This window comes from Capricornis sumatraensis, chromosome 15 (genome assembly GCF_032405125.1).
Source record: "Capricornis sumatraensis isolate serow.1 chromosome 15, serow.2, whole genome shotgun sequence".
Taxonomy (NCBI): Eukaryota; Metazoa; Chordata; class Mammalia; order Artiodactyla; family Bovidae; genus Capricornis; species Capricornis sumatraensis.
Window position 1 is genome coordinate 5,305,105 of NC_091083.1, and position 24,504 is coordinate 5,329,608.

Sequence of the window (24,504 nt, forward strand, 5' to 3'; positions counted from 1 at the left end):
AGCAGGAGGTGAGATGTGTATGTACCTCTCTGATTTCCTCTCTCTGGGCCAGCATCTGGAAGATTCTGGGCAAAGCCCTTGGCTCCCATATCATGTGTGCCTTGGAAGGACTGGGATGTCTCTGAATGCCCCACTGCTGGGAAATGGTGGTGGTGGGAGTGGCCAGTAGAAGCTTAAGAACAAGACAAAGTGGCTCCCCCAGGTCAATTGGTCCAGACCATGGACTAAAGCAGCAGCCACCAATCAATCATCCCAAATGGGCAGTAGCCATTAGTCCATGGAAAAACCTAGAGCAGCCCCTTCACAGCAGAGACCTGTGGGATGTAAGGGAAGCCTAGTGGGTCTCAGCCACCACCTACTCTTCCCCTACTTTGAAGACCCATGATCTATAGAGATTTAGCCACCATCTTGGAGAATTGAAAATAGGAAGAACATCTTGAAAGACTGCACTTTAGCTAAACAGAGTGATACATGCAAGAAACATAAGATTAACCCTATAGGGAACTGGACTTTTGAAGCAACTCTAAGGAAACTGACATTTCCTTTAATAGAAAGGCTAGCACAGCTCCTCTCAGCGTCATTGGAAGAACAGCTCCTATACCTCCAGGGAGAGTGGTTTGGGGAAGTGCCTCCATTGTGACTTAAATGACAGCCACGTCACAGGTAGGGAGCTCAGGCACTGTGCTGTGCAGTGCCAGCCGCTAAGGCATTTGAAAAGGAATGGGTCACCTGGGAGTTTTCTAACCTGTTTGCCGGTTTCCTGGACACCATGTCCTCTCCTGACCGAGCACTTGCTGTGACACAGAGATGTTTGTAGTGAGGTGAATGACAGACAGTTTCATGAAGGTTAGGTCACACAGGAACAAAAGGCACCCTTGCCTGGGTGGCGCGAGCCGTTCCCTGTTCTCGCCCATCAACTTCTCTACCAAATTGAACTCTGCTCAAATGCTTCAGCAAGATTTTTTAGTCAAAACCTTTTAAATGCTTATTTTAGAAGAAGAAATGTTTACTGTTTCGGGGCTGAAAATTATGCTCAATTCTGCTGAATTTAATTCTGCAGAAATTTATTTTTAATACCCATTTCATATGTAAGAGCTCAGAATATCCTTCTGTTAAGAGCAGCTCTAAAATTAGATATTCCTAATAGATTAATAGGATTGGCTCTTGACAGCCACTTCTCTGCTGTTAATCAAGGGGTTAATCCTGTAGGTGCATCCATAGGTGAAGGTGCATCCCAGCAAGGGCACAAAGCCAGCAAAGCTTTCGGTCTGGCCTGCCAGTCTCCTCTCCATGCTGACATAATCCCCAGAACTGTGGCTCAGCTGCAACTTTCAGAAATAATCACTTCTTTTTTTTTAAGCTTTGTACCTAAATATACAAAGTGTGTTGGCCAGAGTTTTATCATGATCAATTACATACTTACAATTCCTGCATATTTAAATACTATTGGCAAACTAACATGGGTAAAAGCTATTATGTGAGATTTTATAAGAGCCCAAGATGAAGAATAAAGACACTTGGGATGGGTCCTCAATGCCTTTCGATCATTGTGTTACCAAGATTCTGGCTTTCAGGAACATTCTCTCTAAGGATTAGAGCTAATTTAGTGGAAAAACCTCGGAACTGTTTATTGAGAACTGTTTTATCATACAGATTTCTAATCTAGGAATTATCGTACTCACATGTCAAGGAGTAAAATAGAAAATGGGTTTTCTTTTTAATATTTTTTTATCTCTTGAAACTGGAGGGCAGTGGATTTGAAAGCAGTCCATTTGTCCATCCATCCATGATGCATACTTATACATATAATTATTTATTTATTTAAATATGTTATATATATTTAAAATATTTTCTCTACATATGTTGCATGTATTAATATATATAAGCAGAAGCAGACTTACTCATTGTTTGGGTACATATCTCTAATCTAAAGAAGCCTGTGTTGGAACTTAGTAACCTATTATCAGTGAAATTGTATTATAATACGATGAGGGTATGAGTGCCCCTAAATAACCTCTTACTCAATTTGAGTTTTGTACCATGTGTATTACCTGTCTCTTAAATTGGTTAATCCATTGACTTTTTAAAAACATGTGTAAATGTTATTATACACATATTTCTACTATGACATCAGCAAACATGTTCTAAAATGAGCGCATCTTGCTGTGTCCTGCTACACAGCTGTATCTACCCTGATTATACCCAGGTATAATGCCCACTACTTGAAAAATCCAGCTTCCTTTGATTTCAGATCACGTTTCCCTTCTCTGTTGCGCAGATGTCAGATAAATGTGATTTCTGCTCTATTTTGTTATTTGTTCCATTCTTCTTCCTTCTGTGTTCTTTTCTGTATTCATTCTCAGCTGCTATTAATTTATACACAATTAAAAGGACAGAGAAGCATATTAATTGAAAAATTGATTACATAACCTTGAAGGCTTGCTTGCAGTGTCCAGGAGCAGCATTTTTCCTGATTGATTCATCTGCCCTGACTTAATAGAGGAGTTTTCTACCAACCTGACAACATCTTGTGTTCACACTCTGGTCTCATGCTCTGCTCTTCTCATTATTCATGGAAACATGTGTTGATGCACTGTGGACAAATTGAATTTATAATCATTCAAAGGTGGGATAACAGAGCTATTGCTAACTCTGGTGATCCTAAGGCAGAAAATTTTAGAAAATTACATAGACAGCAAGAAGCGCAAGGGGTTTTGAAATAAGCTGAGCTGACACCTTCACTTAGCAGATGTAAAAAGAGGCCCAGAGGGTCCACTTACAGGTAGTGAAGGGACCAGGCCAGGAATCAGTCTCCTGCTTCCTTACTTTGTCTTCCTGAGCCCACTCCTTTCTTCTCCCAATCACGTTGCATCTTAGTGAGTTATAGTGAGACCATACATTTTGAATACTAAATTATCTGTTGATCAGAGGACAGCTGAAAACTTACATAAGAAAAAATATTATTTTTTGCATCCAGACAGGCACTGGATGCAATTTAATTATTAAAAGTCAACAACTTTGTTCTGTAGTAGCAATAATCACATATACCTATGTACATGCATATAATAATCATGTAAAATATAAAACAGCAGAAGCCATAAGATATGGTTTTACACACATATTTATGTAAACAATGTATAGATATTCTTAAGGAGGCTTGTATATTTCTGTGGGACAGATTCCTAGAAATGATGTTTTAAGTGATTTCTCATAAAATTATAGTGAAAAAACAAAAAGAAGAATACAAAGGAGTAGATAATGGTGGTTAGAAGATCAATATACAATTGGAAGGTAGAAGGAAAACAGAAGGGAGGTGACTGATTTTGAAAAAAGAGGGAGAAAACTAAGCACCCAGAGCATAGGACCCCCTTGTAAGACGGAAACCAAAAGAAAACCAAGGGAAGCAAATTATCAAAGAAATACAGTAGGAAAACTTTTCACAGCTGAAGGACAGTAGTTACCAGATTGAAGGGCTCAGCAATAAGAAAGGAAAACTCAACAGTAAGTTCCAAAGCTGGGAAGTTTTGCAGCACCAATAACAGAAATTTCTGTTTCCGGAAAGAAAACTATAGGTCACAAGTTGAAGGTCAGAATGGGATCAGGCTTCTCTAAGAAAATGTGGAAGTTTGGAGGGAGTGAAGCAAAATCTCCATTAAGTGATTTAATGCAGAATTATATATCTGGACTATTAAGCAAGAGAGTAGAATTTTAAAATATGTGCAGACACCACCTATATATTTTTTAAAAGCAGAACAAATTCTGTATTTCTTTCTGTGTATATGTATACATATGACTATGAAGAATAGATATAGAAGTTCTGGACATTTACACAGCAAACTTTTTTTAAATTCAAATTTATTTATTTTAATTGGAGGTAATTACTTTACAATATTGTATTGGTTCTGCCACAGATCAGCATGAATCCACCACAGGCGTACACGTGTTCCCCATCCTGAACCCCCCTCCCACCTCCCTCCATGTATCATCCCTCTGGGTCATCCCAGTGCACCAGCCCAAAGGATCCTGTATGGAACCTGGACTGGCGATTCATTTCTTATATGATATTATACATGTTTCCACGCCATTCCCCCAAATCATCCCACTCTCTCCCTCTCCCACAGAGTCCAAAAGACTGTTCTATACATCTGTGTCTCTTTTGCGGTCTCATATACAGGGTTACCGTTACCATCTTACTAAATTCCATATATATGCGTTAGTATACTGTATTGGTGTTTTTCTTTCTGGCTTACTTCACTCTGTATAATAGGCTCCAGTTTCATCCACCTCATTAGAACTGATTCAAATATATTCTTTTTAATGGCTGAGTAATACTCCATTGTTTATATGTACCACGGCTTTCTTATCCATTCATCTGCTGATGGACATCTAGGTTGCTTCCATGTCGTGGCTATTATAAACAGTGCTGTGATGAACATTGGGGTACACATGTCTCTTTCAATTCTGGTTTCCTCGGTGTGGATGCCCAGCAGTGGGATTGCTGGGTCGTATGGCAGTCCTATTTCCAGTTTTTGAAGGAATCTCCACACTGTTCTCCCTAGTGGCTGTACTAGTTTGCATTCCCATCAACAGTGTAAGAGGGTTCCTTTTTCTCCACACCCTTTCCAGCATTTATTGCTTGTAGACTTTTGGATAGCAGCCATTCTGACTGGTGTGAAATGGTACCTCATTGTGGTCTTGATTTGCATTTCTCTGATAATGAGTGATGTTGAGCATCTTTTCATGTGTTTGTTAGCCATCTGTATGTCTTCTTTTGAGAAACGTCTGTTTAGTTCTTTGGCCCATTTTTTGATTGGGTCATTTATTTTTCTGGAATTGAGCTGCAGGAGTTGCTTGTATATTTTTGAGTTTAGTCGTTTGTCAGTTGCTTCACTTGCTATTATTTTCTCCCATTCCGAAGGCTGTCTTTTCACCTTGCTTCTAGTTTCCTTTGTTTTGCAGAAGCTTTTAATTTTAATTAGCTCCCATTTGTTTATTTTTCCTTTTATTTCCAATATTCTGGGAGGTGGGTCATAGAGGATCCTGCTGTGATTTATGTCAGAAAGAATGAAACTAGAACACTTTCTAACACCATACACAAAAATAAACTCAAAATGGATTAACCATCTAAACGTAAGACCAGAAACTATAAAACTCTTAAAGGAGAACATAGGCAACACTCTCTGACACAGCAAACTTTTAAACTGCGGTTAACTTGAAGACGGGGCTGAGATTGGAGAGGGTGGTCAGGGTGCTATACGCTCTCTATTATGTATTTGCATGCATTTCTTAAAATAATCTATCTCTATATATTATGTGGGTGATCAAAAATATTTTGAATTTTAATGTAAAAGACTCCATTACTGGTAAAAGTTAGTTCTAAATAGGACACTGAAATTGTAAGCCTTTCTGTAAGGGTTCATCTGGATCCACTTCTTTGTAGTGCCCTCTTTGTCTCATTTTCTAGCTTTAAAAAAGCCAGTTTAGGCTAAAAGGAGCCATTATGGTTTCTGGATATCACTGTATTTCTGATAATTAGCCCTTCAAACTTGATTAGTTTTTAGTAGAATTACAGGGATTCTGAAGCAATCCTGAAGCCACCTGTTTTCCTCTGCCATATAAAAACCTACATCTGCTGTTGATAGGATCTAAAATGTAAAAACATCACAAAGCAAGTTGGAGAGTCCTGAGTTTCCAATGAAAACAAAGATTCTGTATAACTTTTAAAATATGTTTAAATAAGTCAGTGAATGGAAAAGAGATCAAGGAATGCTCAAAGAACAAGCTCCTAGTGAAAGCAGGTACCCAGAGAGGTACACAGAGCAGTAAAGCTGTCTTTCATCTTGAAGTTATCTGCCAGTTACTGAGCTTAGATTTTTCATGATGCATGAGGAATGGGAAAACAGGAAATGAAGCCAAAGTGAGAAGTCTAGTAATAGACTCACCACGTAAACCTGGGACTACAAGAAGCCACATAATCTCAGGGAAGGCAGGAATAAAGAAGTCATCATCTCATGATACTGGATGCTTGGGGCTGGTGCACTGGGAGGACCCAGAGGGATGGTATGGGGAGGGGGGAGGGAGGGGGGTTCAGGATGGGGAACACGTGTATACCTGTGGTGGATTCATGTTGATGTGTGGCAAAACCAATACAATATTGTAAAGTAATTAACCTCCAATTAAAATAGATAAATTTATATTTTAAAAAAAATTAAAAAAAATAAGCCATCATCTCAAAGAACTGCAAGAAAATCATTACTTGCACAAGTAGGTTTTTAAACAGAGGTAGAAAAAAATCCTTCCTGAGAATTTGTGATTAAAAGCTCTCCCTCATGTGAACTTGAAGCCTGAAGTCAATTCACACCACCTGACAAATTCAGAATTTAGTGTAAATCTGTCTCATGTTGGAAATCCTCTGGTCTCCTGGTATAACTAATCAGTTTGTCTATAAAAAAGGCTGTTTTCAAATCAGGCTTTAAGCTATTACTACCTTTAAAGTTCCAAGAAATGTCAATCCATCAAAGCAATTACAGTGAATATAGAGAAAGTTCATGAGTGAGAACCACAGCAGAAACAGAAGACTGTAGAATGAGCCCTACAAAAACTTAGTATTTTGGTATTATGAGAACAGGATGTTAAACAAGTACTTTTAAGACTGACAATATGAGTGAAGATCAGTCGACTAAAAACAATGATGTATGTTTGAAAACAAACTGAATTTCTATAATTGAATAGATAATTACATTTAAAATTTAATGCAACATGTATACTATCATGTAAGAAACGAATCGCCAGTCTAGGTTTGATACAGGATACAGGATGCTTGGGGCTGGTGCACTGGGATGACCCAGAGAGATGATATGGGGAGGGAGGTGGGAGGGGGGTTCAGGATTGGGAACTCATGTACACCCATGGCGGATTCATATCAATGTATGGAAAAACCAATACAGTATTGTAAAGTTAAAAAAATAAATAAATAAAGTAAAAAAATTAAAAGACAAAAATAAAAAATAAAATAAATAAATAAAATTGAATGCATCATTCCAGCAATAGAGAGAAAAGTAGTAGATTTAAAAAGAGGTCTATAATATTACTCAGGAATGTAGAAGAATGTCAAAGAGTAAATAAAATAGAGAGATTAAGAGGCATGAAAGACAGAGTGAGAAGAGGTGAGCAAAAATGAGGATAGTAAAATATTCAAAATATGTTGCGGACAGAATTGATGAAAGACCCAAACTCATAGATTCAGAATCCTAATCAAGAAGCATTTTAAACATTTCTATATCTAAATACATCACATTGATATTTCAGCAGGGAAAGGAGAAAGTTTAAAATCTTAAATGACATATCTTAAAAACAACTAAAGAGAAGTGAAAATTAGACAATTGATTTCTTGGCAGAAAAAAAAAAAAAAACCAGTGGGATGATATCATCAATGTGCTGAAGGAAAATATTTGCTAATCTAGCAATTTATATCTAGGAAGAGTATCACTTAGAGTGAAAGCAATAAACGCACCTTCAACGCAACTCAAGATGACTCTAGATGTTTAGGTGAGAGTGTGGCAGGAAGGGCTGTTTGCCACAAGAGGACCTTCACTAAAGGAAATCACAAATCTATATCCTAGTTAGAGGAATTAAATAAGTATGTCTGCTAAATTTTTCCATTTATAAACATAAAAGATTTTCAGCTCAGCTTTTTTGTTATGTTACTGTTGTTGTTATTTTTAGTTAGTTATTTTGTTTATTAAGAACATAGGTGAAGAATGAGGGCTAGGAAAGGAAAAGAAAAAATATACCAGGAAAATGCTAATCTAAAGAAACCTGCTTGGGCTATGTTTGTATCAAATAAAATGAATTTTAAGGCAGAAAGAAAGAGGGATGTTATGTCATGGTAAAATTTTCAGTTCTCTAACAGACTATAACAATTTTAAACTTCTGTGCACAAAATAATGAGCACTCTTATAATGGATAAAGCAAAAATATTGGCAATATTGAATCTACCTCTCTAGTAGAAAATATTCATATTTCTTTTAGCAATCAATATTTCAAGCAGAACCCTCCAAAAATACCATTAAAGTATACAAAATTCAGATAAAACAACACAATTGGAAACTTTAATAATTTTTTTATGTGCATGTACAATAAGACAAAACTCAAATCCAAGGGAAATTTCATACTTAAAATATTCCTCTTAGATAAAGATGCCCACTGTTATTCCCTTCTATCAAAGAAAAAGAAAAAAAAGTGGCATAGCAATTAGACATTATGTGAAGAAAAATATAATTTGCAATTGCTATGACTCTCTATAGGAGAAGGCAATGGCACCCCACTCCAGTACTCTTGCCTGGAAAATCCCGTGGGCAGAGGGGGCTGGTAGGCTGCAGTCCATAGGGTCGCTAAGAGTCGAACACGATCAAGCGACTTCACTTTCACTTTTCACTTTTATGCATTGGAGAAGGAAATGGCAACCCACTCCAGTGTTGTTGCCTGGAGAATCCCAGGGACGGGGGAGCCTGGTGGGCTGCCGTCTATGGGGTCTCACAGAGTCGGACATGACTGAAGCGACTTAGCAGCAGCAGCATGACTCTCTATTAAAAAGGATTTCCATATAAACTATTTTAATCAATAACAGTTTAGCAAATTTACTGAGTATAAAATCAATATACAAAAATCAGTTACATATCTGTAAGTAAGCAATAGGCAGCTAGCATAATTTTAAAATTTCTAATACTGTAGCAGATATACAGTACCTAATAATAACTTTAGCAACATGTATTAAATACAGATCATGAAAAAATATATAATGCTCTATTGAAAAACATCAAAGAAGACCTATTATAATATGCTAATAAATTAGAAGAGTCAGTAGGATAAAAAATGGGTTCTTCCAAATTGATCTATAAACGCAATGCCAAAAAAAAAAAAAGTCCCCTCAATATTTGTAGAATTGGACAAACTGATTCCAAAATTTACATGGAGAAGCAAAAGCCCAGAAGTTGCTGAGTCTCCTAAAAGGAACAAAGTATGAGTATAAACACTTATCATACACAATCATCATGAAAATATAGTAATTAAGATATTGGTGCAATTTGGCAAGTTGAACATTGACACAAATAGGTGGTCTATAAACAAATGTACTGAGAAAATTTGACATGATATAATTGGCACTCAAAATTTTATCTAAGAAACTAAGGCTTTTTGAGAAATTCTGTCAGGGCTATTGGTTATTGATATGCACAAAAAAATATTGGATCCTTACCTCACATCATACACAAAAATCAAGTCCAAATACATTTAAGACTTAAATATGAAATATAGAACTATGAATCTTTAGAAGGTAATGGAGAGTACGTTTACGAACTGTGGAAAGGGAAGGCTTTTTCTAACAATATCAAGAAAAAAGAACAAGACATAAAAGGCAATATTGATAATTTGGTCTAAATTAAAAGATATTTTGTTCATCAAAATACTCTGGAGGGCTTCCCTGGTGATTTGGTGGTGAAAAATCCACCTGACATTATAGGAGACATGTGCGCTATCCCTGGTCTGTGATGATCTCACACGCCACAGAGCAAAACCAAGCCTGTGCTATTGAGCCTGTGCTCCAGAGCCCAGAAACCGCAGATACTGAGCCCAGCACCACAGCTCCTGAAGCCCCAGAGCCTAGAGTCCATTCTCCACAAGAGAAGACTCTACAGTGAGGAGCCCGCGCACCACAGCTAGGGAGCAGCCCCCACTGTCTGCAGTGAGAGAAAAGCCCACACAGCAACCAAGACCCAACAAAGCCAAAAATAAACAAGTAAAATTCTGGATATGTATACATATATATATATATATATATATATATATATATAATTCTTTAAAGTGGAAAAATGAAACAGCAACACATAACATCAAAAATTAACATCCATAAGATATATAAGATTTCTATAGGTTAAGAAAAAGTATGTCAATTAGACTTTAAAAATAAATAAATTATAAAATTAAAATATAATTACTATTGAAAAAATCATGACAATTGTATAATCAAAATTACAAAATAAAAATATAAACTTAATTTCTATTAAAAAACGAAAAACACAAACAATTGGAAAATGTGCAAGAACTTCCATGCTTCTGTTGAGAGGCACAAATGGCCAATAACATAAGTAGGCCAAACTTCACTGGTAACTGCTGTGCTGAGTCTCCCAGCCGTGGCTGACTGTCTGTGATCCCATGGACTGTAGCCCTCTGTCCGTGGGATTCTCCAGGCAAGAACACTGGAGTGGGTTGCCACGTCCTCCTCTAGGGGATCCTCCCAACCCAGGATCACACCCAGGTCTTCCACATTGCAGGTGGATTCTTTACCATCTGAGCCACCAGGGAAACCCTCTTTGGTACTTAAGGAAATGCAGATTTAAGCCATAACATTATATTACTGTATACTGTCAGACTGGTAAAAGTTTTATGTCTGCTGATGTCAGGTGATTTTCAAGAAAATGGTGCACCTAGGACAGTTCTAGATTGCTATCACTAGCAATGTAAACTGGTCCAAATACACTGGGGAACAACTCGACACAATCTAGGAAAGTTGAAGATAATACATCCCCAGGACCAGAAATTCCTGGCCAAGGTAGAAACTCTCTAGAGAAGTTCCCACTTATATGCATCTGGAGAACTGGGCAAGAATTCATAACAATACTCTTTATACCAATAAAACATTGGAAATAACTATACTTCAAGAATAGAATGAAGAAATTTTAATAGCATGTACACAAGAATATTACGTGGCAACAAAATAAATATGAAGGGGTCCCCGATGGCTCAGTTAGTAAAGACTCTGCTGGCAATGCAGCGGACCACCTGCAATGCAAGAGACACGGGTTCAATCCCTGGGTCAGGAATTCCCCTGCAGAAAGAAATGGCAGCTCATCCCAGTATTCTTGCCTGGGAAATCCCATGGACAGAGGAGCCTGGGGGGATACAGTCCATGGGGTAGCAACAGTTGGACTAAGCAACTGAACCACCACCACCAAATAAATTTAACTTAGAGCCACAGACAGCAACCTGGACCACAGTATTTAGTGGAAAGCAAGTGGCCAGAGAACATGCTTCCACTTTTGTGAGTTTAAAAACCTGCCAAGCAGATTCGTATGTTGCTTAGGAATGCAAACTTGGTAAAATGTGGGAATGATACGCAAACAAACAACAAAACACTAGACTGCTTTTCCTTCTGAGTCATCAGAGAGGAGATGAGATCGTGGAGAACTTGAAGCCCAATGTTTTATAAACTGGTCAGTGGGTATTTATTAGTAATAAACTGTTCTTGGTATCTTATGAGTATTTTACCCACTTTTATATTTATTTAATATTTAAGAAATGCCGGTTTTAAATAAACAGGAAGAAAGAGAGTAGTCATGATGTTTTGCTGCGCTAAATTCAGTTTGACAGGTGAGATTCTTCATATGCTGCCATCTTTAGTATTCTTCCTGGGATTGAAATGATTTGCCGTGATTCCATGTAGAAAGTGGAAAATAAACTCACCCAGATCAAGTCGCTGCTTTGCTAACCGCCCTGTGGGCGGGTCGGAAAGTATTGAATGAAGCCCGCCTCCTCCACGGCCTTCTCCGCGGGCTCGCCCCCTCTCCAGTCGGCCCCCTCCCTCCTGCTGCGGCGCTCCGCCCAGCGCGCCGGTCCCCTCTGTGCCTTCTGCTGCCAGCCACCGCACCTCGAGACTTCCCTGTGGCTGCTTCCTTTTTCTTCAGTCCTCCATAGCAACTCCATACAGAGAACTTCTCAGACTACGTCATAGACTCTTATTGCCTCTGTCTGTTTCCTTTTATTTGCGGCACTATCCCCTATCATGTTCACGTGGTTACGTGTTTGTTAGCGGCCTTACTTCCGCACAGGGGCCACCTCTTTAGTCTTGCCCTAAGTACTTGGCAGATTCCCGAGTACCTCAAAAGGTAAAGAGTCTACCTTCAATGCGGGAGACTTGGGTCAGGAAGATCCGCAGAGAAGGGCATGGCAACCTACTCCAGTATTCTTGCTTGGAGAATTCCATGGACAGAGGAGCCTGGCAGTCCCTGGGGCTGCAAAGAGTCGGACTCCACTGAGCAACTTTCACTGTCACTAAGGTTGGCATATAGCTTGTCAATTAAAAATAATGGGGACTTGCCTGGTGGTCCAGTGGCTAAGACTCCATGCTCCCAATGCAGGGGACCTGGATTCGATCCCTGGTCAGGGAACTGGATCCCACATGCTCCAACTAAAGATTCCCAAGTGTCACGACTAAGACAGAGCACAGCCAGATAAGTAAATACTTCAAAAAAAAAAATAATGGCATTAATTAATATTTTTGCTAAATATTTTGGGCAAAAAATTAGCACTTTTTATTTTTATTGGAGTATATTGATTTACAATATTGTGTTAGTTTCTGCTATACAGCTAAGTTATGCATATATCCACTCTTTCTTAGATTCTTTTCCCGTATAGGTCATTATAGAGTATTGAGTCGAGTTTCCTGTGCTATACAGTAGGTTCTTATAGATATCTGTTTTATATGTAACAGTGTGTGTATATGAATACCTATCTCCCAGTTTAACCCGGCCCCTTCTTCCCTCTTTTAGTAACTGTAAGTTTTTTCTCTACATCTGTGACTCTATTTCTGTCTTGTAAATAAGGTCATTTGTACCATGTTTTTAGATTCTACATATAAGGAATAACATATGATATTCGTCTGTCTCTGGATAATTTTCTTTTAAATTTGGGAAACATTAAATTTCAAAGAGCCATTTCCTTCCTTCATTCATTCAACAAGTATTTGTCATCTTTAATGTGTTAGACATTATACTAGATGCCAGGATGTAGGTTAAACAGGCAGGTAGTACCAGGAACCTCATGCTGGGGATGGACAGGGCTCCAGCTGTTAGTTGCGAAGGCTTGTAGAGGTCAGTGTAAAATTAAGAACAGAGTAATTTAGAGGCCAAGATACTGAAGAACTAAGGACAAGATTCTGGGTATTTCTGTTTAAGGGTATTTGGGGGTATTTCCATAGTGATACCTCGAGACATCATGAAGATTAAAGGATGAGAATATCAGAGAAAATGAAAGCTTTAGGATAGAAAGGCCATTATAGCACCAAATGCCAGAGCATCCACCAGAAAGGAAAAAATAAGAGGCAACAAAACATGAGTCACTGCATCAGTTTCTGAATAATGGTCCTACGTCTCTCTAAACATTTCCTCATAAATGTCATTGAAAAACCCAGCTGAGAAAACCCTTCTGAATTCCAAGACTGATTAGTGAAATCATGCTTCTACTTTTGGTCTGTTGCAAGAAAGATGAGAAATGACCCAGGGAGAACAGAGACGTTGCTGCAATATCCCTGATACAATGCTACATTAGCTTCCTAGTCAACACACTCTACCCAGTTTTATATCATGCTAAAATATTACTATTTGATTAGAGATATTTGTGTCCAGTTTTGAACAAAGCTGGTTTTTGAACCAGCTTTTGAACATAACTGGTTCACTGGTTGATGTAGGGACACTTGCCCCAACTGTATCTGTGGTTTTATGGAATGCTCTGATTCCATTCATATTTTTTGTTTTGTTATTTACACCCTTTCCAACAGAGAACATGCTCAAAGCAAGAGGGCTCTCTATATAAAGGGTACAGTTACCCTCTACAATCTCTGTGAGATAGTTCAGAAATTCCTTGAGGAATTTTTGCTTTCTAACTACTGTAGGACACTACTGACAATGCCATAAGGTTATCACAGTTGTCTGCTAGTGACCTTTTGCTCCTTAGGTGCTGAAATGTGCACTCTTGGTCCTCATTGATTTTTGTTACCACCACACTAGATTGGTAATGACACCTACCACCAACACATCCCATCACCCATCCTTGGGAAATTAGTTTTACATCTTACCTCCTTGCTTATTGAAACCGATGCATTCAGCATTCAGACTATTCATGCTGAGTATAAGATAACCACAGACCAATCTGCATTTTTAACTCAAAAGCTCAAGTCTTTTATTTAACATTAAATCACAGATTGTTCAACTTCTAAGTGGGTCACACATTGTGTTAAGTGATCCAGCTCTGTCCTCTGCCATCTGGCTACATGAATCAATGTCAGATGGATGCAAATATATCTCTGAGAGGGAACCTTGGGAAAGAGTGCTGATATACCAAGCATAGACCCTAGGACATTTACCCACTCCCAGAAGAATGCATTGAAGGTAAATCCAAAGATCACAGCACAGGTTTAAATACTGGCTGTATGATTTCACTATTACTTTCATTGGATGCTATGAGTCTGAGTAAGTCCTATCTCTGCTTCATTTACCTTAATTTTGTTGCATGCCCAGAAATTCAGGGACACTCAAGGACAGCAGGGAGCAGATCAGAAAGAGTGTGTGATAAAAACTACAAGTAGCCTCAAGGACAAAAATACTAATACTAATAATAAGACAGAGAGGCTTGTGTATCCAACTGGCTACCGGGTTTTTCTTTGACCATCAGAACTGGTTCCCAGTTTGAACTTCAGAGGTTTACTGGTACAGTAAGGACTGAGATTAATAAGTATAATTATAAATGTTATTTTATTAAAAGGTTCCAATAAGATGGAATACAGATTAAAATAGTGTGTTCAGAAATAGAAAGACAAAAATCAATAGAAAATAAATGAGGGAAATAAGATCAAGGGAAAATAAGAAAGGTAATTTAGAGGCAAGAAGGACTGAGTTTATAAACTGTACACAAAAGCACACACCATAATAACCTGTATATTAATTGGTGTTGGGCCACAGAGTCCACAGGTCAAAACTAGCTATAGAGGAGAAAACCCCTTGAAGACTTTGGGCTTGCAAAGAAGGTTGGTATTATACGCTGTCCCATATCCAGAGCCCTCCATGTACTCAATCACACTACCTCCAGGTGTTCATTGCTGCACTCACTCATCCACTCAAACATTTTGTAAATGTATTGACGTGCCAACACCATGTCAGGTTCTTGGGAAACCATGGTCTGCATGATCCCTGCTCTAGTGGAACTTCAGAGAAGTGACAGAGATAGACAAAAAGCAGATAATCACAAAAATGTATGAGACAAAATAATCACATAAATGAATGAGACACCTCTGCAGGAAAGAAACATGGTTCTAAGAAGAAAAATACAGAATGATCTAATAGAAAGATAAAGATTAGGGGGAATTTCTTGAAGCAAATAATGTTTAAACTGAGAGCTGAAGCTCAGTAGGGCATAACTGAGTAAATGTTGTAGGATCCGTGGAGCGAGGGGGCGTGTGTGGATGGAGGGAGGCCCTTGCTGCTGCTTCTGTTGTTCAGTCCCTCAGTCGTGTTGACACTTTATGACCCCATGGACTGCAGCACGCCAGGCTTCCCTGTCCATCACCATCTGCCAGAGCTTGCTCAAACTCATGTCCATTGAGTCGGTGATGCCATCTAACCATCTCATCCTCTGTCGTCCTCTTCTCCTGCCTTCAACCTTTCCCCAGCATCAGGGTCTTTTCCAGTGAGTCAGCTCTTCACATCAAGTGGCCAAAGTATTGGAGCTTCAGCTTCAGCATCAGTCTTTCCAGTGAATATTCAGGATTAATTTCCTTTAGGATTAACTGGTTTGATCTCTTTGCAGTCCAAGGGACTCTCAAGAGTCTTCTCCAAAACTACAATTCAGAAGCGTTATTTCTTTAGCACTCAGCTTTCTTTATGGTCCAACTCTCACATCCATACATGACTACTGGAAAAACCATAGCCTTGACTAGACAGACCTTTGTTGGCAAAGTAATGTCTCTGCTTTTTAATATGCTATCTAGGTTGGTCATAGCTTTTCTTCCAAGGAGCAAACATTTTTTTAATTTCATGGCTACAGTCACCATCTAATTTAATGTAGGTTTCATAGCTGCAGTGATTTTGGAGCCCAAGAAAATAAAGGGAAGCCCTTCTAGAAAAAAGAAATAGTACATGCAAAGGCATTGTAGCTGTAGGGACCATAGTGTGTTCAAGAAACTGAACCAGTAGGGCACAGAGAACAAGGAGGAGAGTGTATGATGGGAAGAGAAATGTTGATCGAAGTGAAACCCATACAACCTTGGTTGCTGCCTTAACAAGGTTGATTTTTATTCTAATAAGCCTTAACCCTGGGTAGAGGTAGCGATATGATCAGATTTAGGTTTTGAAAAGGTTTCTGTTGACTGAAGTGGAGAACAAATAGAAGGGTGGAAAGATCAAACAGGAGGCAAGAGATTAGTTAGGACTCTTAATGCAGCAAAAGACATTCACAGTATGGACTTGGAGATGGAGAGCGGTATAAGAATGTGAGAGGTAGAACTTAGTGCTGGGTTGATGAGACAGTGTAGCGCAAGGAAGAAGTCAAGGAGTGATGTGGGTTAATAGTGTGTGCAACAAGGAGAGTATTGTCATCTAACACTGGCCTAGAGAATGGCAGGATACAGCAAAACTGGAGGTGAGGAGAGGGCAATACTGGACATGGTATGATTGAAATCTAGGTAGAGAAGTTAAGGAAACGGTGAGAAATATCCATTTGGAATTGAGAGAAGTCTTCTGGAAAAAAAAAAAAAAGATTTGAAAATCATATATAATATAAAGATGGAAGAGTGCCTGAGCATGAAACGAAGTTTCCAAGAGAAAGACTATGAAAAGAGAGAAGAGACCACAGATGGAGCCTTGAAGAGATTTTAAGATGCTCCTTGGGTTGGGGTTATTCTAAAAACAACACAAGGTTGCAGGGGCAAGTCTTTTTCTTTTTTTTTTTTTCCAAAACTAACTTACACTTCTTTCCTATTATTTTGTTTTGTTTTGTGTTGTTTTACCAAGGATAGACAACTATCATCCATCTCTCACTCTAGAATTTCCTTAGTTAGCCATGAATTGCCTCTTCCAGGGATGATAGGAGAAGTTTCACCATAAATGGGTTTAATCAAAATAAAGGATATTTTATAATTGGGTTAGAGTTTCATGAATAGGACTTTCTAATATGCCTGCTAAATGATGCTTGTTATCAAACCCATGTGAATGTTAGTGACGTTATGCTTTTGTCTTTTAAGGGTCAATTACTCTCTCCTTGATCTATCTGTGAGATCTGCATGAGGTGCTGCCCAGAGACGCTCTGAGATTTTATTTGAGATGACCTGGAGTTTTCACTGTCATTTACCTAGAAATGATCCTTTTGCATATTTTAGAAGAGGACACCCATTCAGTCAGTCTGGCAAGTTCATTATTGCAAAGTACATTTAAAGAAAGTATAGAATTTTGTGACAGATAATTGAAGAAACCAACAGAAAAGCTTAAGTTCATGCTAAACAATGGTTTTCATTGTCCAATATTGTATTCACATAGTAGGCAGTGCATGAGATGGAAAGATCCTTATTGATAAACATGGTTTTCTTTCCATGATTATTTATTCACTGAACATGATAGTAATGTCATGCCAAGAAAGCTGCATTGTGTTCATGTGTGCACAATGGATATTCACATGTTCTTTGTGTGTTTGCCCACGTTTACTATGTAATTAAAACCAAAACACCAACCTGTGATATCCCCAGAAGAGCACTAACTGTATAACTTAAGCAGCAGGTAGGATTCCTTTTCTTTTGCTGTTCATTTTAATATAGGTAAGAGGAAATAATGTTTTTTCAAGATAGTAGGAAAGAATATAATGGAACTGCATGTCCAACATGGAAGCCACTAATCCACAAATAGTGACTTAATTTTAAATTAACTAAAATTAAAAATTAACTTATTCCATCATACTGGCCACAATTCAATAGTGTCTACAGTATTGGACAGTGCCAATATCCAACTTTTCCACCATCGCAGAAAGTTTTATGAAACAGCTCTGAACCAGGGATCCAGGCTGCTGCCAGTTTTTGCAGAGCCCACAAACTAACAATGATTTTACATTTTGAAATTATTGAAAAATAATCAAAGGAAGAAAGTTTTAATTTTTTAAATATGTATTTATTTACTGTGATTGCACTTAATTAGTTGCAGCAGGGATCTTTGATCTTCATTGTGTGGCACGCAGGCAGGATCTTTAGTTGTGGCGTGGGAATGCTTAGTTGTGGCACGTGGAATCTAGTTCCCTGACCAGGGATCAAGCCCAGGGCCCCTGCAATGGGAGCAGAGAGTCTTAACCACTAACTGCAGGGAAAGTCATTCGAAATTCAAAGTTGAGTGTCATTAAATAAAGTTTGTTGAACACAGCTGAACCCCATCCTTTTCACTCTGTTTATGACTTTTCCCCTGGCAGCAGCCCCATTGAGTAGCCATGATAGAGACCTTAAAGCCTGCAAAATCTAAAATATTCACTCTGGCTCTTCAGAAAAGTTTGCCCACGTTTGAGTTAAAGGAGGGAGGGTAATAGTGTTGTTTCCAAGTCCAAACTCCCTCTGCTCACCACATGACAGGCCAGTTCACTGGAGACGAGGTATTGAGGCAAGGAATAATGACTTTATTTGGAAAGCAGGCTGACTGAAAAGATGGTAGACTAATCATCTCAAAATCACCAGTTTTGGGGGGTCTGGATGCCAGGTTCTTTTATAGAACCCAGCAGGGGAGGAAGTAAAGTAGAAAGGTCACAAGTCTTGCAAACATCTCCTGGAATGGCCAGCCTCAGGGAAGAGACATGTTAATTTCTTACTTCCTGTATTCGTTCACAGGAGTAGGGGTCAGGATGTTACCCTGAACAAAAGGCATTTTGGTTTAACATTCAGGCAGCAGTGCAGGGTTCCCTGAGACAGGCCATTATGTATAGACGGTGTCCTTGCTGTGAACAGAAGCAATGAGTAGAAAAGGTTAAAGTTAAAGAAACAGATCCAACATGTAGTCAGATTTTGTTCTTCTCCGTAACAGTGTCACAACCCACTTTACTAGAGACTGACCTGTATGGTTTGAAAAAGGACATCAGAGGAAGAGAACACGTGTGCAGAACCCATGTCTTGACTTGATTGCTGTAGGACACCACCCTGCCTTTTAGGATTTGACTGGAGTGTTAAGCCTCCAGAAATACTGGGAGGTCACCTTTAACATGAATCCTAAGGGCTTCATGAAACCCTCAGCTTTCTCAGTGTCTTTTTGTAATTTAAAAAAAAAAAAAATACTGTCTAAAGCTCACTTCTCTCCATGGTCCACTATCCTCCTCATTGTCAAAAGGCAAATTATATTCTCTCAAAGGCTTGACAATATGAAACAAGGAAATTCACTTACCCTCTTGACAGCAATGCCAATTATCTTTTTAACCTTCTCTTAGGCTAATGGCTGAGACAATGAAAAATTAGTTTGCAGTGGGACCTGAGCCAACTCGGCATCCTTCAGCTCTTATTCTATCCTCTCTTCCCACCTCTTGAGAATACTACGTTCACTAAGACGAATTTGTAGTCTCTTATTAGGCCAGGCTTAAATCCATGCAAGAACTTAATAAAGTCATTCTCTATAGAAATGCCACAAGGCTATCGAGCATTTCTGTAGGAGTAGGATTGTGTCTTCTATACCTGTGAGTTGACTGGGCTGTTACAAAGCACCCTAGGGAGCCCAGCCTACGCATTTGATATGTTGCTGGACAAGATTGTATCTGAGGGGCAGGGGAAATCCTCAGCAAATGTATTTCTTGTTTAAGTCTCTAATTCTTTAGCATTAGCTTTAAGCCTAACTGACTTCACAGGAATAAATTATTAAGAAAAGTCCACGACCCCAAAGATTGCTGTCTAGGTTTTCCTGGGCATGACTCAAGTTCAGGCATGCGTACAAGTCTCCCCTTAGAAATGTGCGCCCACTGACCTCTCATGTCAGTTGACCTCAACCTGTCCTTGGCTGCTGGAGGAAATTCAGGCTAAGAACAAAACACTTATACTTCAGTCTCTAAGATTTCAGAGCCCGATTCCTGTATACCTACCTTAGTTTGTACTTTCTTTATATCCTCCAGCCAACAGATATATCCAGTGTCCCTGATTCATTAAAATGTTAAGAGGAGCGCTCTCGGAAGGAATCATTGATCCAACATTTCCATAGTAAAAGGGAAGTTGTAAATGTCATCCATTTTGACATTTAACTTTCCCACTGACACGCATCTGATTTATTTGATTTAATATTAAAGAATGGGGAGAGTAGAAGAAACTAGATATGTATAAGCTATTTGGCTTTATTTTAGCCATTTGATTTTTAAATAAAAACAAAACAAAAACCTTAGCATAAAACTTTTTATTACTGTAAGCATTTTGAGATTATTATTGAGATCCCTGGAGCACAGAGTATGAACATAACAGGACCTAACAGAAGCAGAAGATATTAAGAAGAGCTGGCAAGAATACACAGAAGAACTATACAAAAAAGATCTTCATGACCCAGATAACCAGGATGGTGTGATCACTCACCTATGGCCAGACATCCTGAAATGTGAAGTCAAGTGGGCTTTAGGAAGCATCGGTACAAACAAGGCTAGTGGAGGTGATGGAATTACAGTTGAGCTATTTCAAATCAAAGTGCTGCACTCAATATGCCAGCAAGTTTGGAAAACTCAGCAGTGGCTACAGGACTGGAAAAGGTCAGTTTTCATTCCAATCCCAAAGAAGGCAATGCCAAAGAATGTTCAAACTACCACACAATTGCACTCATCTCACACGCTAGCAAAATAATGCTCAAAATTTTCCAAGGCGGGCTTCAACAGTACATGAACCATGAACTTCCAGATGTTCAAAGTAGATTCAGAAAAGGCAGAGGAATCATAGATCAAATTGCCAACATTGCTGGATCATTGAAAAAGCAAGAGAGTTCCAGAAAAACATCTACTTCTGCTTTATTGACTATGCCAAAACCTTTGACTGTGTGGATCACAATAAACTGTGGAAAATTCTGAAAGAGATGGGAATGCCAGACCACCTGACCTGCCTCCTGAGAAATCTGTATGCAGGTCAGGAAGCAACAGTTACAACTGGACATGGAACAACAGAGTGGTTCCAAATGGGCAAAGGAGTAAGTCAAGGCTGTATATTATCACTCTGCTTATTTAACTTATATGCAGAGTACTTCATGCAGAATGCTGGGCTGGATGAAGCACAAGCTGGAATCAAGATTGCCAGGAGAAATACCAATAACCTCAGATATGCAGATGACATCACCCTTATGGCAGAAAGTGAAGAAGAACTAAAGAGACTCTTGAAAATTAAAAAGGAGAGTGAAAAACTTGGCTTAAGAGTTGCAGACAGTGGCGCCCGGTGGGAGTCAGTATGGCGGCCGAGCACAAAACTAAGTTGTCCAAGAACTTGCTGTGCATGAAGTTCATGCAAAGGGGACTGGACTTGGAAACGAAGAAACAACTAGAAGAGGAAGAAAAGAAAATCATCAGTGAAGAGCACTGGTACTTGGATTTGCCTGAGCTGAAAGAGAAAGAGAGTTTCATTATAGAAGAGCAGAGTTTCTTGTTGTGTGAAGAATTTCTCTATGAAAGAATGTCATTCAGAGGATTTAATCCTAAGGTTGAGAAATTAATGCTTCAGATGAACGCTAAGAACAAAGCAGAAGAAGTTGAAGAGCAAAAAGTGGAGCTCGATGTGTCAGATGAAGAAATGGCTAGAAGATATGAGACCTTGGTGGGGATAATTGGGAAAAAGTTTGCCAAGAAAAGAGACTGTGCCATTTACGAAGAAGGTGAAAATGGAGACATAAAACCAATTAAAGTAAAGAAGATGTTCTTAAAGCTCCAAGGTTAAAGTGGAGGTCTTAAGATATGGTTCAGGGATAAGAGCATATTTTGGAACTCAACTCTGTAGGTGCCTCGATAGTTATTAATGTCATAATGTGTATTTGTAAAGAAATGTATACTTTTGGAAACATCCTGCTTTTGGAACAGAGGTGTGATGGATCTTATACATCCTTTGCCTAACGGTGTTCATCAAGAGTGGACTTTTAACCCTTGATCTTCAAATGTACATAGGTATGTGGTACCTTCCTAAAGAATATTTTATCTCAGATTTTTTTTTAAATATAACTCTCCAGTCACCGACCTTAAATTGAACTTATGAAAACTAATACCAGTGTTTAAATTGCCCTTATGTTTATAAACATGTCAAGTCAGTTCATACATATATTTTGGAATCATGTCATGAGAATTTATGATATGTTAATTCATCAAGAACAAATTTGCCTCTTCGGGCTAAGGATTTTCATGCCACAAAGTCAATGTCAATGTGTGGAATTATGTTTTTCGTTGTTGTTTAAGCCTTTAATTATTTTTTAGACATTGTTCTATAATAAATACCTGTTTTCATATTAAAAAAAAAAAAACTTGGCTTAAAACTCAACATTTAAAAAATGAAGATCATGGCATCTGGTCCCATCACTTCATGGCAAATAGATGGGGAAACAATGAAAACAGTGAGAGACTGTTTGGGGAGGTGAGGGCCTCCAAAATCACTGCAGATGGTGACTGCAGCCATGAAATTAAAAGATGCTTGCTCCTTGGAAGAAAAATTATGACCAACCTAGACAGCATATTAAAAAGCAGAGACATTACTTTGCCAACAAAGGTCCATCTAGTCAAAGCTATGGTTTTTCCAGTAGTCATGTATGGATGTGAGACTTGAACCATAAAGAAAGCTGAGTGCTGAAGAATTGATGCTTTTGAACTGTGTTGTTGGAGAAGACTCTTGAGAGTCCCTTGGACTCCAAGGAGATCCAACCAGTCAATCCTAAAGGAAATCAGTCCTGAATATTCATTGGAAGGACTGATGTTGAAGCTGAAACTCCGATAATTTGACCACCTGATGCGAAGAATTGACTCATTGGAAAAGACCCTGATGCTGGGAAAGATTGAAGGCAGGAGGAGAAGGAGACAACAGAGGATGAGATGGTTGGATGGCATCACTGACTTGATGGGTCCATCAAACTCCATGATGAGTTTGAGCAAGTTTGAGATGGTGATGGACAGGGAATCCTGGCGTGCTGCAGTCCATAGAGTCACAAAGAGTCAGACACGACTGAACAACTGAACTGAATTGAACTGGAGCACAGAGTGGCAGTTTTGGAAGCACTAGGTGTTTTTTCACCACGTACAGTACCTGAGACCAGATAGATGGATGGCTTTGTCAGAAAATATCATGAAGCCAAACTGTCTTTCATAATTATTTCAAATTGTCTATGTTTATAACCCTAAGTCTCTGTTTAAATGCTTATTGGACCAGTGGTCTTTGACATATAACAGTTGTATCAAGAAATAACCTGTTAATATTAATAACAAAACAGTGTCTTAGCTTCACCATGTGTCATTTCTAGAGGATGTGAATGCTGAGGCACTAACAGGTGTGAGTAAGAGTGAGGACTCTAGAAGTGTGAGAAGAGGTTCCAGGGAGAGGGAGAGGAGGTGTGGCTGCCCAGAGGCGAGGAGACCGCTGGTGGAAATGAAAGAAGTCCATTAGGATGGTGATGAGGCTGAGGAGGAACATGGACCCAGAACAGGCAGATCATTGTCAGAAGCCATAAGGGCTTTGGAGTTTTACTCAGAGGACAATAGCAACCATTGAAGATACATGGTCCAATTTCCATTTTAGTAGAAAAGAGAACCAGGAGACTAGTTAGAAGGCTATTTGTGTCTATGCCCTTGAGAAGAAAGCAGAAGTAAGGGTCACCCAATATATCTTTTGTAGAATAAGACTATTCCACAACCAGTGATGAAGAAAGATAAAGAACGCATTAGGGGACTGCTAACTCATTACTTCTGTATTCCTTTATGTAACAAAACAACCATCTTTTCTAAATGAAACAAAACTGTATAATTGCTTTTTAAAAATATTTAAGTCTCATGGTTACCTCTTAAAAGCGAATCTCCGCCTGTTATTGCAATCAAATGTATCCAAAGGCTTGCATCAGTATATTCTAGCCCAGATCCCGCAGGGATGACCCTGAGATCAGATGCAACCTTTAGAAGCAATGCTGTTCTCCGCAGGTGGGGCACCCCGCGCTCAGAGCTTATGACGTCTGCTCAAGTTCAGGACAGCCCGCGCAGGGAGAGGGTGGCCCGGCTTTGTCTCTGGCTCACACACCTGCCTGCCACGTGATAAGCCATCCCGTCAGGTTTCATCCTGATATCGACCACAGGCTAACCAGTGATCTTTCCTCTTCTCAAGACTTAGACTCTCCCTGCTGCTTATCTAAATCACTACACGGTTTGACCTTGGCTTTCAGTGCCTTCAGGTTATCAGCATGAAGGTCAGGTCATTATAAAAGAGTGAGGTCCATCGCTAATGACCTCAGGACATATCTTAGATATTGGGATGTTGAATAAATCTCACCAGTTCCTTTTATTATAATGTGCCTCTTTTTCTTAAAAGCTAAGCCCTGAAATAAGAGAGTTTAAGTCGGAATTTATTTTTTGATAAATGAATTTTGTGAAGTAAATTTCACAAATACTTCCCCATTCTTCCAGTTAAAATGTAATTTTCAAAGTTCAGGCTAATGAATTCACTCGGTAGCTATTACTTGCCATTTGTAT

At 38.9% G+C, this 24,504-nt stretch overlaps 1 protein-coding gene and 1 pseudogene across 1 annotated transcript in view; both read left to right on the plus strand.

Annotated features, from left to right (window-relative positions):
* Positions 1-24,504, plus strand: part of PLCB1 (phospholipase C beta 1) — an 854,775-nt gene that overhangs the window by 779,080 nt on the left and 51,191 nt on the right. The window lies entirely within an intron of this gene.
* LOC138091308 (M-phase phosphoprotein 6 pseudogene) lies at positions 21,245-21,727 on the plus strand (annotated as a pseudogene).